This window comes from Mustelus asterias, chromosome 21 (assembly GCF_964213995.1).
Source record: "Mustelus asterias chromosome 21, sMusAst1.hap1.1, whole genome shotgun sequence".
NCBI lineage: Eukaryota > Metazoa > Chordata > Chondrichthyes > Carcharhiniformes > Triakidae > Mustelus > Mustelus asterias.
The window spans coordinates 14153636-14166091 of NC_135821.1; the positions used below are offsets into that span (position 1 = coordinate 14153636).

At 39.4% G+C, this 12456-nt stretch overlaps 1 protein-coding gene across 16 annotated transcripts in view; it reads right to left on the reverse strand.

The window, feature by feature from the left end:
* The window catches only part of LOC144509131 (activating transcription factor 7-interacting protein 1-like), a 187920-nt gene that overhangs the window by 17032 nt on the left and 158432 nt on the right, over positions 1-12456 (reverse strand). The gene's annotated exons all lie outside the window — the stretch shown is intronic.

Sequence of the window (12456 nt, forward strand, 5' to 3'; positions counted from 1 at the left end):
GAAAAAAAGTACAGGAAGATGGAACTAATTGGATAGCTCTTTCAAAGAGGGTGCTGGTATAATGGTCTGAAAGGTTTCCTTCTGTGATTCTGAATTGATCAATACTGATACTATGGAACCATTTTTAAGAGTTTCCACAGGTTGAAGTGGAAAATTAAAATGTTGCTTTTCATTGGTGAAATATATATTTTATTCATGTCTAAACAAGTTGATCTATGTTGAGTCAGTGAATCTCACTGGGAAGCTGTAGAGGGGGTACTATAACTTGCCCTTGTGTCCCTAAATTGGAGAGAGGTGAGGTGGGGTAACCAAAGATTCCTAATCACTATTCATTAAATCTTACAGAAAAATGTTTGGGTGTGGACATCGGATGAGGATAGGATTCCCAGAATTTCATAACGTCTAGTTAATTGAGGGAGCTATCTCATATTAAACAGAATCCCAGAAAGATACAGCACCATCAGCAAAGGGAGGAGTGGATGGCTGGTATAAAAGGGAAAAATATATGCAAGCTGATGCTGGCCATTAGAAGTGGCTTCACCTTGTAAATTCAACTGCAAATAAGTTGCCACCATTTGCTGCAATTAGGAGTTTGTCAATTAAGCACATCTGGAACTATAGAATCCCTGCAGTGCAGAAGGAGGCCATTCGGCCCATCGAGTCTACATCGACTCATATCCAGGCCTACCCCAGAACCCCACATATTTACCCCTCTAATACCCCCAAACCATAGATCTTGGGACACTAAGGGGCAATTTAGCACGGCCAATCCCCCTAACCTGCGCATCTTCGGACCAACATCGAGGGGACAATTAATTGCTTTGAAAATAAACAGTTGAAAAATCCACACAGGGTTACAACTTCATTTATTTGAACAGAGAGATATTCTGCAATTCCATTTATCATTCCAATGAGGCTACAGTGTTGACTGGATTTACACTGAATAGGGATCACTGAAGAGGCGACAGCTAAGCACTGCAGTACAAAGGCTTCAGCTCTCTGGGTCCACATGGTGTATGATGGATCACAATCAATGCAGAGAAAGGATGCAGAGTGAACTGGAGCATGACAATGCAATGCCACGCATCACACACCACACTCCGAGGCTTAGTTTATCATGGATATGCAGCACTTTTACTGAAATGACAAAGCAGCCGATTTGTGACAAAGAGCACTCTAATTAGGTTGCAGGACAAAATTGGCGACAGACTGCACTGGGATAGAGAAGGTTAAAGCAGGAAATGACAGCCACACACAGTACAACTAGCTGGATGGAATAGGGGTTAAAGCAGATTAAAGTGCAAGTGATAAGCTAAATATGGACAGTACTGAGTCTATAGTGCAACAATGCAGAGTCTGCACTGGAAGTAAAGCATGAAGGGACAATTAAACACAATACACTAGGCAGCTCTCTCACTGGGGCCACTTACAGGAAATATGTCAATGTTACCCAATCCCACTGATCAGTCAGCCGAGTGACATTTTAGTCAAAGTTTTCAATATCTTTACTGCAACGCATCAACTAGAAGTGAATGACTTTCAGTTAAATTTGATATTCAAACTATATCAGATACCAAGGATCGAGTCAATAATCTGCCATGGAGCAGGGTAGTAGGGAGACAAATGAATTATGGGCCTTGTCAAGTCAAAAACAAGTGAAACTACTTTGTTGAGAAACACCAAGTTCAGGTTGTATCATCGGAAAGCTTCACCCAATTTTCCACTCTGGCATTCAATTCAGCTAGTGAACACTTTACTCTGATTCACTGCTCAAAACAAATTATAAATTACTACCAGAGAGTGGGGTAGGGGAAGGGTTTGGGGGGGGGGGGAGAGAGAGAGAGAGAGAGAAGGAGAATTTGGGAATCTCTAACGACTTTAGGTAAATGGCCCCATGGAAGCACGTTTTATCAGTGAATAGGATGCACACAACAGAAGGCAAAAGAGCTGGTCAAAGCACAAGGCGGAACATAGAACACAGCATTCACAGCAAAACCAAAGTGTACAGTAAACTCTACCACAGACTGGAGGAACGAATGCTGATCAAAAGATGAGTCAGTAGCCAACTCGGTCCCCAGTTCCACAGTAGGAGCTACTCAACTACACACTATTGGCCATTGTGTTTGGTTTGGGCTCAACACACTCGAGATAATTTTCATTCGAAACAATTTGGGGTTTTTTTTTGGACCGGTGAAGGGTGTCGAGCACAAAGCCTCAGTACCCAAGAGGAATTACACATTGCGGATTAGCCAAAATGAAAGCCAGTGTACTTTACTCCATCACCTGATACTGCCTCGCAACATTTAATGTTAATTGGCAGAATATAATCATGTGTTACTGATTTAGACAAGCAAGGAGGGAGATAATTGAAGAGATATCAGCCTTCCAGATTTACTGTTGAGGCTCATTTTTTCAACAAGATTCACATTTTGGTTTGAAAGTCAGTTTCACTGCAAGGTAAAGGATTATATTGCAGCTCATATTTCACTACATACAAAGGCAACCGATCAGTTCGTAAAGCTCATGTTTCTGTTCGCAAAAACACATCGACTAAGATTACCATATTTATTATATAACGCCATGGTCACAAGTGCAAAATCTGAATGATTAGAATCTATGCATTATTCATAATAATGCAATGTTCCTTCGCCTTCATTTTAAAACAAGCGCCACCTGCTGAGTTCATTTCAGTAACACTACACCAAAAGAAAATACAAGAGGAAGTTTACAATAAGATCACACTGGTTTTAAACTCTGCCAGTATTCTAGCTCCACAATGTGCGATAACCCCAAATTGGTATGTTAATCATGGATAATATCAAACTAACAAATATTTTTAAAAAAATACATTGATCGGTGGTAGATTAGAAATTACTGGGCATCACATCATGAATATTCAGCAGTCCTTGCCCAGTTCATTGCCAAATATATCACAGATTTGCATGAAACTTCTCATGTAAAGAATATAGGTAACAATAACAAAAGTACAACAGATGCTCCTAGGCGTTATATAATAGCAATAATGAACCGGAAGGTGTATATTGTTTAAAAACAGACTTTCTTTGCTTCTCATTTCCCCACGGATTCTAAACTAATTTAAAACGTCAAAATTCAAAATTGTTAAAGTGCTACAGATATTGAATATTGCAATATCTTTTCCCTTTTGTGCACGGAGGACTGTTGAAGCCCAGTAACTTAGAATGAAAATAAAAACTTGCACATTGGTTTAATCCATCTTGAAAACTTCATCAATACGAACTTAAATCTTTTTGGTATTGAATTGGTAGCTAGGAATACATGTCCAAAGGCGGAAGATTCCACCTGCTTTCCAACTTCATCCCCACAAGAAGCATCCAACTTAAATTTTGCCAGAGTCGTGAAGTCAGGGGTAGAAATAAATAATGGCAAGAGAGACAGTATGGGACTTTCCTTCAATCCCATTACCAAGGAGCAGCATAAATGAACAGGCAGACATTCAAACCTTCAAAATGGAAGGTGGCTTTTTAAGTTCATGAGTTTGAAATAGAATCAGTGCTAAACCCTTTCCAAAAGGAACACTTCAATTTAATACTCTGCAAGTTGCTGCATATATTAAAATCAAACTAATACTGTTTAACTGGAGGTTTTGTTCAAGGTGTGGAGGATTTTGTACAATCGAAGACTGTTTATCCAGAAGGAAAATTGTAAGAGAACCAATTCCAATCCTTTGATAGTTCTGAGGGTTATGTCCAATTGCGTTTCATAACATGGGGGATTTTTCAGATTTGATTTTTGACAGTTTTTAAATTTAGCTTAGCTCAGCCCATGATAACAGAAATCCCTTCCTTTTAGCAATGATATACTTTACAGTAAGCCAGTAATGTTACAGTACAAGGATATTGACCTGTTCAGGAAGCTCCTTGGGAAGAATTGTATGGCACTGCATTAATTATGACATGAGAAGTTCACAAAACTAATCTTATAATATTTGTGGCTTGCTCGTTTATTAATAGAACACACCACCACTCACTTCAACAATACCTTTACTCTGCGGGAGTTCCTTCACTTAATATGCACAAGATTGCTTTATTGTGGTCATTACTGTAATTTATGATACTTATTTGTAAGGAAATTAAGGCCTTTAATGTCTTGCTCAGGTCAATAATCCTTCTCAAGCACAGATACCATTCATCCATAATTAGCCATAGTCCATGATGGGTAATAGGCATCCCTACCCACTAACCAGAAAGTGCATTGCATGGGACACCGCAAATATCACAGCTAGGGCGTGCTGCTCTACTGAATATGCACCTTATTTACTAACATACACCTTCTTACTCATTATTAATTTGGGGTGGAAAATATTGTTACAATACATAATTTGTTGAGTCGACAATTGAAAAAAACCGGCAACAAATCACTAAAGCATCATTTTGAGGATGGAATAAATCACTTTCACCATTCTATCATGTTTTGAGCTTTTGATGACTGAGGTAGCATTTCTCGGAGATTAAAAATTGAAAATTCTAAACCTGTATCCAGGATTGGAGATGAGTGGACAAATTAATTTACTGGTCCTACAACTGGTAAACCATTAGCCAACTGGATTAACTCAATGGTTTGCTACTACCTACTTATGACTGACAATAGACTGTAACACAATGCCTGCATAAATCAAATTCCTCATTGCTCTGGTTACATAATACACAATGCCCAAATCTCATCAGATATTTTGGATTGTGGCGGATCCTGAAATGTCAATTTGTTTGCTCTCCACAGCTGCTGCCCGACCTACTGTGTATTATCAGCGGTTTCCTCTTTTGGCCAAGGTTTAATTCCATCAATAGCAACTAGTGCAGCTAAGTAATTTATGTCTGGAACAGCACTTTCACACTAAGTACTGAAAGCTGGTAGTGCACAATAGGAGCATTTTGGAGTGATCGTGAACTCCAGTTAGTGGAAATGTGTTACAGTACAGTGCTGTGGTGGTCATGGCATTGTTTAGCAACCCGGACCTTGCGAGGTCAAACCCCATCATGGCAAGTTGTTAAAATGAAACAGAGCTGGCAGCTGCCAGACTCATCAAAACGACGTCCTCCAGAGGAGTATACTTGCCACTCTGCCTGGTCTGGCTCCAGTCCCCAAATTACATGATTGGCTTGCTAATATCTCATTCAGTTATAGAAACAAGTGCTATGCTGCCACCACTTCCTTAGGGCAATAAGTGAGGCCTCGTCAGTATCCTCATACCCAGAAAGAAAATTAAACAAAAAAAAAACCCATTCAAGCTGAGTTACCATTTTCATAGCAGCTTCTCCCCCCCCCCACAAAGAAATCTGAAAGAAACCTTGCTTATTACAACTATCTCTTTACTGTATTTGATTAGCCAGCTGCTTACTAAAAAGGACATTTAATTTTGTCCCTGCTACAGCAACAAAGTATAATTACTAAAAATCTCACAGCTGTATGCATTTCCGGTCTACCAGTCCTTGCTTCTTATTGTCAAGTTTCTATTAGTTTTGCATCAAGTTTTCCATTACATGTTTCTATGTCAGCATTTAGAATAAAAGCTGAGGACGCAAATGCGTCACGCTGTAATTATGTCCTCTCATCAATGATGGTGCTGTAGCACTTCAATTTTGTATCTTCCAACTCCCTGTATTAGAGAAGCCTCCACACCTGAAACAACTCTACTTTCTAAATAGCCTGCTATTTAACTGTAAATATTAAATCAAAATGTCATATATAAATATAAAGGACAGAACGTATAACTTTTCAAAATGGTGACTAAATTAGATCTGCAATGATCCCCACTCTCTCATTACTTCACTTGAATATTACAACTGTTTTATGCTCCCAGTGAAGCCAGAGAACTAGTTAGAACATTTATTATGACCGTTTTAGCAACGCTTACTATTAAATAGAATTGCAATATCATTCCCATTAGCACCAGTTCTAAAACACACCATTCAATAGCTGCAGTGCATATTTGTTGCACATTCTCCATAACGAGCTGGATTATAAAACTGCCAAGCAAATTGGGCTAATCAGTCAGGCCCCTTCAGTGCAGAAAGGCCTTTAATTATTTTAAAATGCACACTGTTGGAAGAATAAAAATAAATTAATTTGCTCAAGAGAATTTAATGATGAGTTTTACATGCCAACCAATAGTCCATGAATGGCTTCTGAACAGTAAAATAAATGGATTAAACTGCTTTAGGCTGTCTTTAAAGGGGAGATAGCGGAGGTTAATTTCCATGTGGGAGAAAGATAGGACACACAAAGCCAAAGGAAATACAAAGCCAAGGTTCCCTGGATGATAAAAGAAATAAGGTAATATGGAGCAGGAAATGGGGGCACATGACACAGACGGCAACTGTGTGCAAAGAAACATGGTGCAGACCAGGTGGCAATTGCGTGCAGAGAAACAGAATTGATGTTTCATGTCTAGATGACTTTTCATCAGAATATTCATTTAATCCGAAACATAACTCAATTGCTCCTTGACCTGCTTAGTATTTCCAACATTTTTGGTTTTTATTTGAGTTCCAGCATCCACGTGCTTCGCTTTTGTGTTTGGCAGGGGGATGGGTTGCAGAGTGGAGGTACAGTAGGAGGGTCATGCACAACTAAATATAGAAGAAAAACCCAAGTCAGTCTGGAAGGCAGAGCAAAAATAGACACGTTAAGGCACAAGGGAATATAGCAAGGCTGGATGGCATTTATTTTAATACAAGGAGTCTTACGGTCAAGGCTGATGAACTTAGGGTGTTGATTAACACATGGGAGTATGATATTATTGCTACCTCAGTTGAGGGAGGGGCAGGACAGGCAGTTCAATATTCCAGGATATAGAATCTTCAAGCAAGACAAGGGGGGGTGGGGTGCGCGTAAAAGAGGTGGTGGTGTCGTAATACTGATCAAGGAGCCAATTACTGTAGAGAGGAGGGATGATATCTTAGCAGGTTCCTCAATTGAGGCCACATAGGTGAAACTTAATATCAGAGGTAATAGCTGGGTGCCATCAGCACATGTATAAAAGTTGACTCCAAGCTTAATGTTGTGAAGACACAAGGCAGATGAAGAAAAAGAGGCAACCATGGATAAACCCTATTTTGGGAAATGCAATAGCTACATTGCAATTTACATATGCCTCAAAGACAACAAAACCTCAATGTCACTGTACTCTAAGAGAATGACTGGTTTACTGTAGACATCCAATTTATTTTGACTACAGGCTTGATTCCTTCGTGTCTATCTAAAAAGAGGGCATGGAAAAGTGATTTGAGTAACAGCTTCTGCACAGTCATGCCTACACATTTTTAAAAAAAAAACACTGTAGCTGAGGTTACATTCTATTAGATTGGAAAATAGCCCCTAATGTTCTATTACTGTGCTGCATTTGTTTATCTGGTTTAGATGGTAGACCTATGGCACCTCACTGCCATAATTTACTGCACTGTTTTACACTTTGGTGTAGCTGCTGCAATACAAAAACTTACAATACAAATGTGCAAGAGTATATTTAATGATTCTACACTGATACTATTGACTTAATTCCACAGATTCAAGTCTGTCTGCACAAACTAACACCATCTAGTTTTGCTCAGTTAGCCACACACCAAGATTGGTATTTACATTCAAGCTAGTGCCTAGCCATTGAGCCTCCCAAGATTGAAGGCAGAATTTGATAATGTTGTAGAAACTCAGCTCCTTGTAGCAGTGCAACCAACTATTGCATTTTTTAAAGCACTGAATATCTTCTCCAGCCTTGACAAGATAACTTTTGCACAGATAATTAGATCCTGAATGTTACAAATTAATTACTGAAAGGATGGAAGTGCTTCTGAATGGCTAAGGAAACAAACTCGAGTTGGGCAAGAGGAAAAGGGTAAGGACAGGGGAGATGCTACCAGTCTTCAAAAAGGCTAATGACAGTTATTTCTCAAAATAGAACGCGGGACAGTGATTAATTGTTGCCAGCTTAAAAATAAGTAATACATATCTGAGAAGTAACTAAAGAACATTATAGGCAACGTACAGTGAAACCTGCAAGTGAGCAATGGTATTCTCATATCGCAAAGTACCACCCTTACATTAGTTAACCAGTGCCCTGATTCTGATTACAGCTAAACAAATGGGGGTGCTGACTAGTGCCCAATTTACAAGTTCATGCCATGGCAAGCCATTTAGATCTGTGCCAGCATAGCCTCTGAATCAGAATTGGGTCAGAAGACAAAACACTATTTCAATCGTGATTCAAAATAAGTTAGTCTTATTTTATACATTAGTTAATTAAGATACTATAGAATTGTGACTTTTTACTACATTAAAGGCACAAGTTGTCACAGTCTCAAAAGATGATGAACTTTATAAAGACATTATAAACGTCATAACTTAATACTTTAATTCAGCTAATTAATTTGTCAACTTTATTTTGTTTTTTTTAAAAAACAGGGTTATTTCAGGGTATGAAAGTGCATCATTCCTGCTCTCTCAATGGTCATTGTTAGTTTATGAGATTGTGGCATTGGAGTAACACCCAATATCCAGTACTCTACCTAATGCAGTTAGAATTTCAGATTACACCTCAGTAGAGAAATCTAAGCCTGGTCACAGTTTTTCCAAATTCTGCTTCTTCTCCTCCCATAGCCTTGCAACTTTTCCCATTTCAAATATTTATCCAATTGTCTTTTGAAAATTGCTATGGAATATGCTGCCACACCCTTTTAGGCAGTGCTTTCCAGATCATCTTAACTCAACAAGTTAAAAAATATGCCCTCATCTCCCTTTTGCCAATTATCTTGCATCTTTGGCTACTGACCCTTCCACCAGTAGAAACAATTTATCTTTATTTATTTCATCCAGACCCTTCAATTTTGAACACCTAAATCTCCCTTTAACTCTCTCTGGTGTAACAGTGTGCATCAGCGGTAGCACACTCACCCTGTGAATCACAAGGTTCTGGGTTCAAATCCCAGGGCTTGGACACAAAAATAAAATCAAGGCTGAAACCTCATTGCAGTACCGAGGGAGATGTGCACTATCAGTCGGTGATGTTGTCTTTCAGACGGAGCACTGGGTGGATGTAGAAGATCCCATGGCATTATTTTGAAGAGGAGCAAGGGAGTTAACCCCTGGTATCCTGGCCAATACTTATCCCTCAATAAATATCAACAGAAAAAAATATTACTTTGCTGATTGCAAGTTAGTTGCCACATTTCCTACATTATAACAGTGACAACATTTCATTAGCTGTAAAGTGCTTAGTGGTCATGAAAAGTGCTGTTATAAAAGCAACGTCTTTAAAGCTAAAGAGAACAATCCCAGCTACTCCAATCTTTCAGCCCTAGTTACAATTCTAGTAAATCCCTTCCTCACCCTCTCCATGGCCTTAAACATTTTTCCTAACGACGCCCAGAATTGGATAACACTTAAGAGACTTCTAAAGGTTTTTCTATGACTCCCTTTTGTCACTTTATGGTTCTATTTATTCAATCAAGAATCTCAAGGGTTAAAAGAAAGTCATATAGGCTTGTTCTGTCACCTTCAAAGATTCTCGTACACAAATGGTACACGAACCCACGTGTTTCTCTGCTCTTGCATCCCTTTCCTTTAAAGATTGTACCATTTAATTTATTAGTTCATAAATAATTTTGATAAATTAAAATATGAATTCTATGAATCTTTGCAAAATATTAAATATTATTGCAATATAAAGTTCATCTTATTTGTGCAAATGAAATGCCCCCATTGTTGCAGAGATTGAAAGGAGCAAAGTAAATACACATGGGAATATGGGTACATTTCATATATTTAACAACAACTGACTTCCATCTCTCAAACTTCATTAGCTGGAAGTGACTTCAGATATTCTTTGCTCCCATTATGTGAAGGTTTTTGACCCTCCATAAGTGGTATGCTTAAATGCCAAACACCCATGTCATTCGACACCCCATGTCCAATAGGGATTGCAATTTAACTCCAGCCCTTGTTGAAAAAGCAGCATTACATGTGTTTGAAATCAGATTGCTGTCTGTCACAGGTCCCTGTATACAACCAGCATTATGAAACTAGCACCGTCAAGGGACTGGTGCGGCACTATTATATTCAAACCAATGCAATGCTTTTGGTGGGGGGGGGACCTCCCTAAAATTTACTGCCCGATTTAGTTTTTTTTCCAGCAGCTCTGTAATTAAAATGCAGGTTTTACTGTAGCTGCATCCATCCTGAATTGATATTTGCAAAATTCCTGCATTTTGATAAGGACCGCAACAAAGGTTCAGCACTTCAATAGCTCTGGTAGGACAGCAAAGTTTGTGCGCTGCTTTTCCAGGTCTTGGCCTTCAACTCTGTAGATGTGAATCCACGGTCAACTCCAAAACAGGTTCCCTGCTTCATCATCTTTGCTGTCCCCCTTTTAACCAAGTAAATTTAAACGGCAAGCAAAATGTATCTGAGCCAAGCAGATAAAGCAGGGAACCATTACAGCACTGATCAAAAAAAATTAAAGGTTGATCCTTATAAAGTTAGCCAACCTCTATTGATCAAAAGCTCAATTTAAAGAACCAAAACTGACCCAGAGTCATGTTCAAATATAACACTGAAATTGCAATGTTATCATACTTTACGGCTGTTCATTTCAGAACTATATATATTTTCTTTTAATACATTATTCATTTTTAAATTTTACGTAGCTTATTGAGTTTTGTTCACAACACTACAAGTTCATTTTAGTCGTTCCTGCTTTACGACATAGTTCTGCAAGATGAGCCCGGCGTTTCTTCTGGAGACGGTGTTGGGATTTAAAGTCACTGTAGATGATGAAGTTCCTGCTTGTGGTTCATGTGCTACAGAGCTTGGAGCTGTGTAAATATAGTTGAACCCTGCATTGTCTAACATGTCTGACCAAGCCCGGTACTGAAATTCTGCAGCTCCCCAGTAGTTTCTAATACTGGATTCTGAACGGTGGCCAGTAAGTGCCATGATCTCCCGTGCTCCAAGGCCAGCGTCACAGAGGAGGCGAACAGTTGTAGTTCTGAGGGAATGGTTGGTGTACCTCTGGGAGAGTCTGGCAGCAATACTGATTCTAGGCATCATGCTTCCAAGATAGTTTACTCCCATTGGCTCCCTTTTATACCAGACAGACTGTTCTCGTAACTGCTCTGGTGTTAATTTTAGAGGGTGAAGGTAGAATGCAGGAGGGTCTGGTGGCAGCTTTGATATATAAAGTTCAAGCGAAGTGACTGGGCAGTTTACATCTCCTGGCATGTCGTACATCCGGCCCAATTTCAATGGGTCCTCGCGGCTTTTACTTTTCCCAGTGTACTTCAGCATCGCATAGCGTCGTCCATTGGGATCTCGCTTAATGACAAAAGCATCTGGAGGGAGGTCCCGAAGGATTTCCCGTCCACGCTTTGCAAAGTGTAACTGCAGGTCAAACCAGACTTTGTTCACAAGTGCAAGAGGTGTGTGAAGTCCCAGGACACCAGATGTTCTGATCTTTCGAAGATCGGCTGCATTAATAGGGGGATGATGGTTTGTTTCATCCTTTCCTTGCTTTCTGAGTATCTTGAGCACTCCTAGAAACACATTATTGGCACTACTGAATTCCTTGTCCTGCATCAGGCAGATCTGTCGGCAGTGAGGAGGCATCTTAAGGTGCCTGTTTAAGCCTGCCCGGATGGATTTGTAACTGGAAATGCTATAGGTGTTACCATCATGATTCCTTACAGTGCCATAAAATTCTCTCAAAATACTGTTGAGTTCTTCCACTGACATAGTTTCGAATTTTTCATCTCTGCCCTTTTCAATAAGCCACTGTTTAAGGATATTTACTGCCCAGTCTGTCTGCTTGCGGGTATTCTTCTCATTGCGTTCTTCCTCAAGTCCAATGAGATCCTCTTCAGTCACACTAACGTGCCGCCTGGCTCCATCTAAAAGTTCGTTGCTGGCAATTTGTTCTTCTGTCATTTGGTCCTCAAAACTGAGCAGTGTGCTGCCATCGAAAATGCCATAGGTGTAGAGTGGGGGGTGAGACGCTGTTTTTTCGGACAGCTGTGAATTGCGGAGTAATACGTAATGTTTTGATATAATTCTTTAAATTTAAAAAAAACTACACAAAATAATTCAGCAGGTGGCGCTCGTTAAGGTTTCTTAGCAGAGGTGTGCCAACATTCAATAGCGCACACCCTATCAACCAATCTCTTTCACACATTAAAAACCATGGCATTACATGTTGTCATACAATGAATAGCAGAAGGACACAAGCTTGCTTTCAATTCGACTAAAATGATGCTAAATCTCTTTCGTAACTGCCAGACGTTTCAACTATTGAGATATTTGATGAAGGAAAAAAAAATCAAATGGGGGAAAAACACACTGATTTCATATATGTATTCTCTAGAAGAACTGGAAAAGCTTCAGTGCTGCAACAAAGAAAATCTGCAACAGAAATTTGAAAAGGCTTACGAGTTC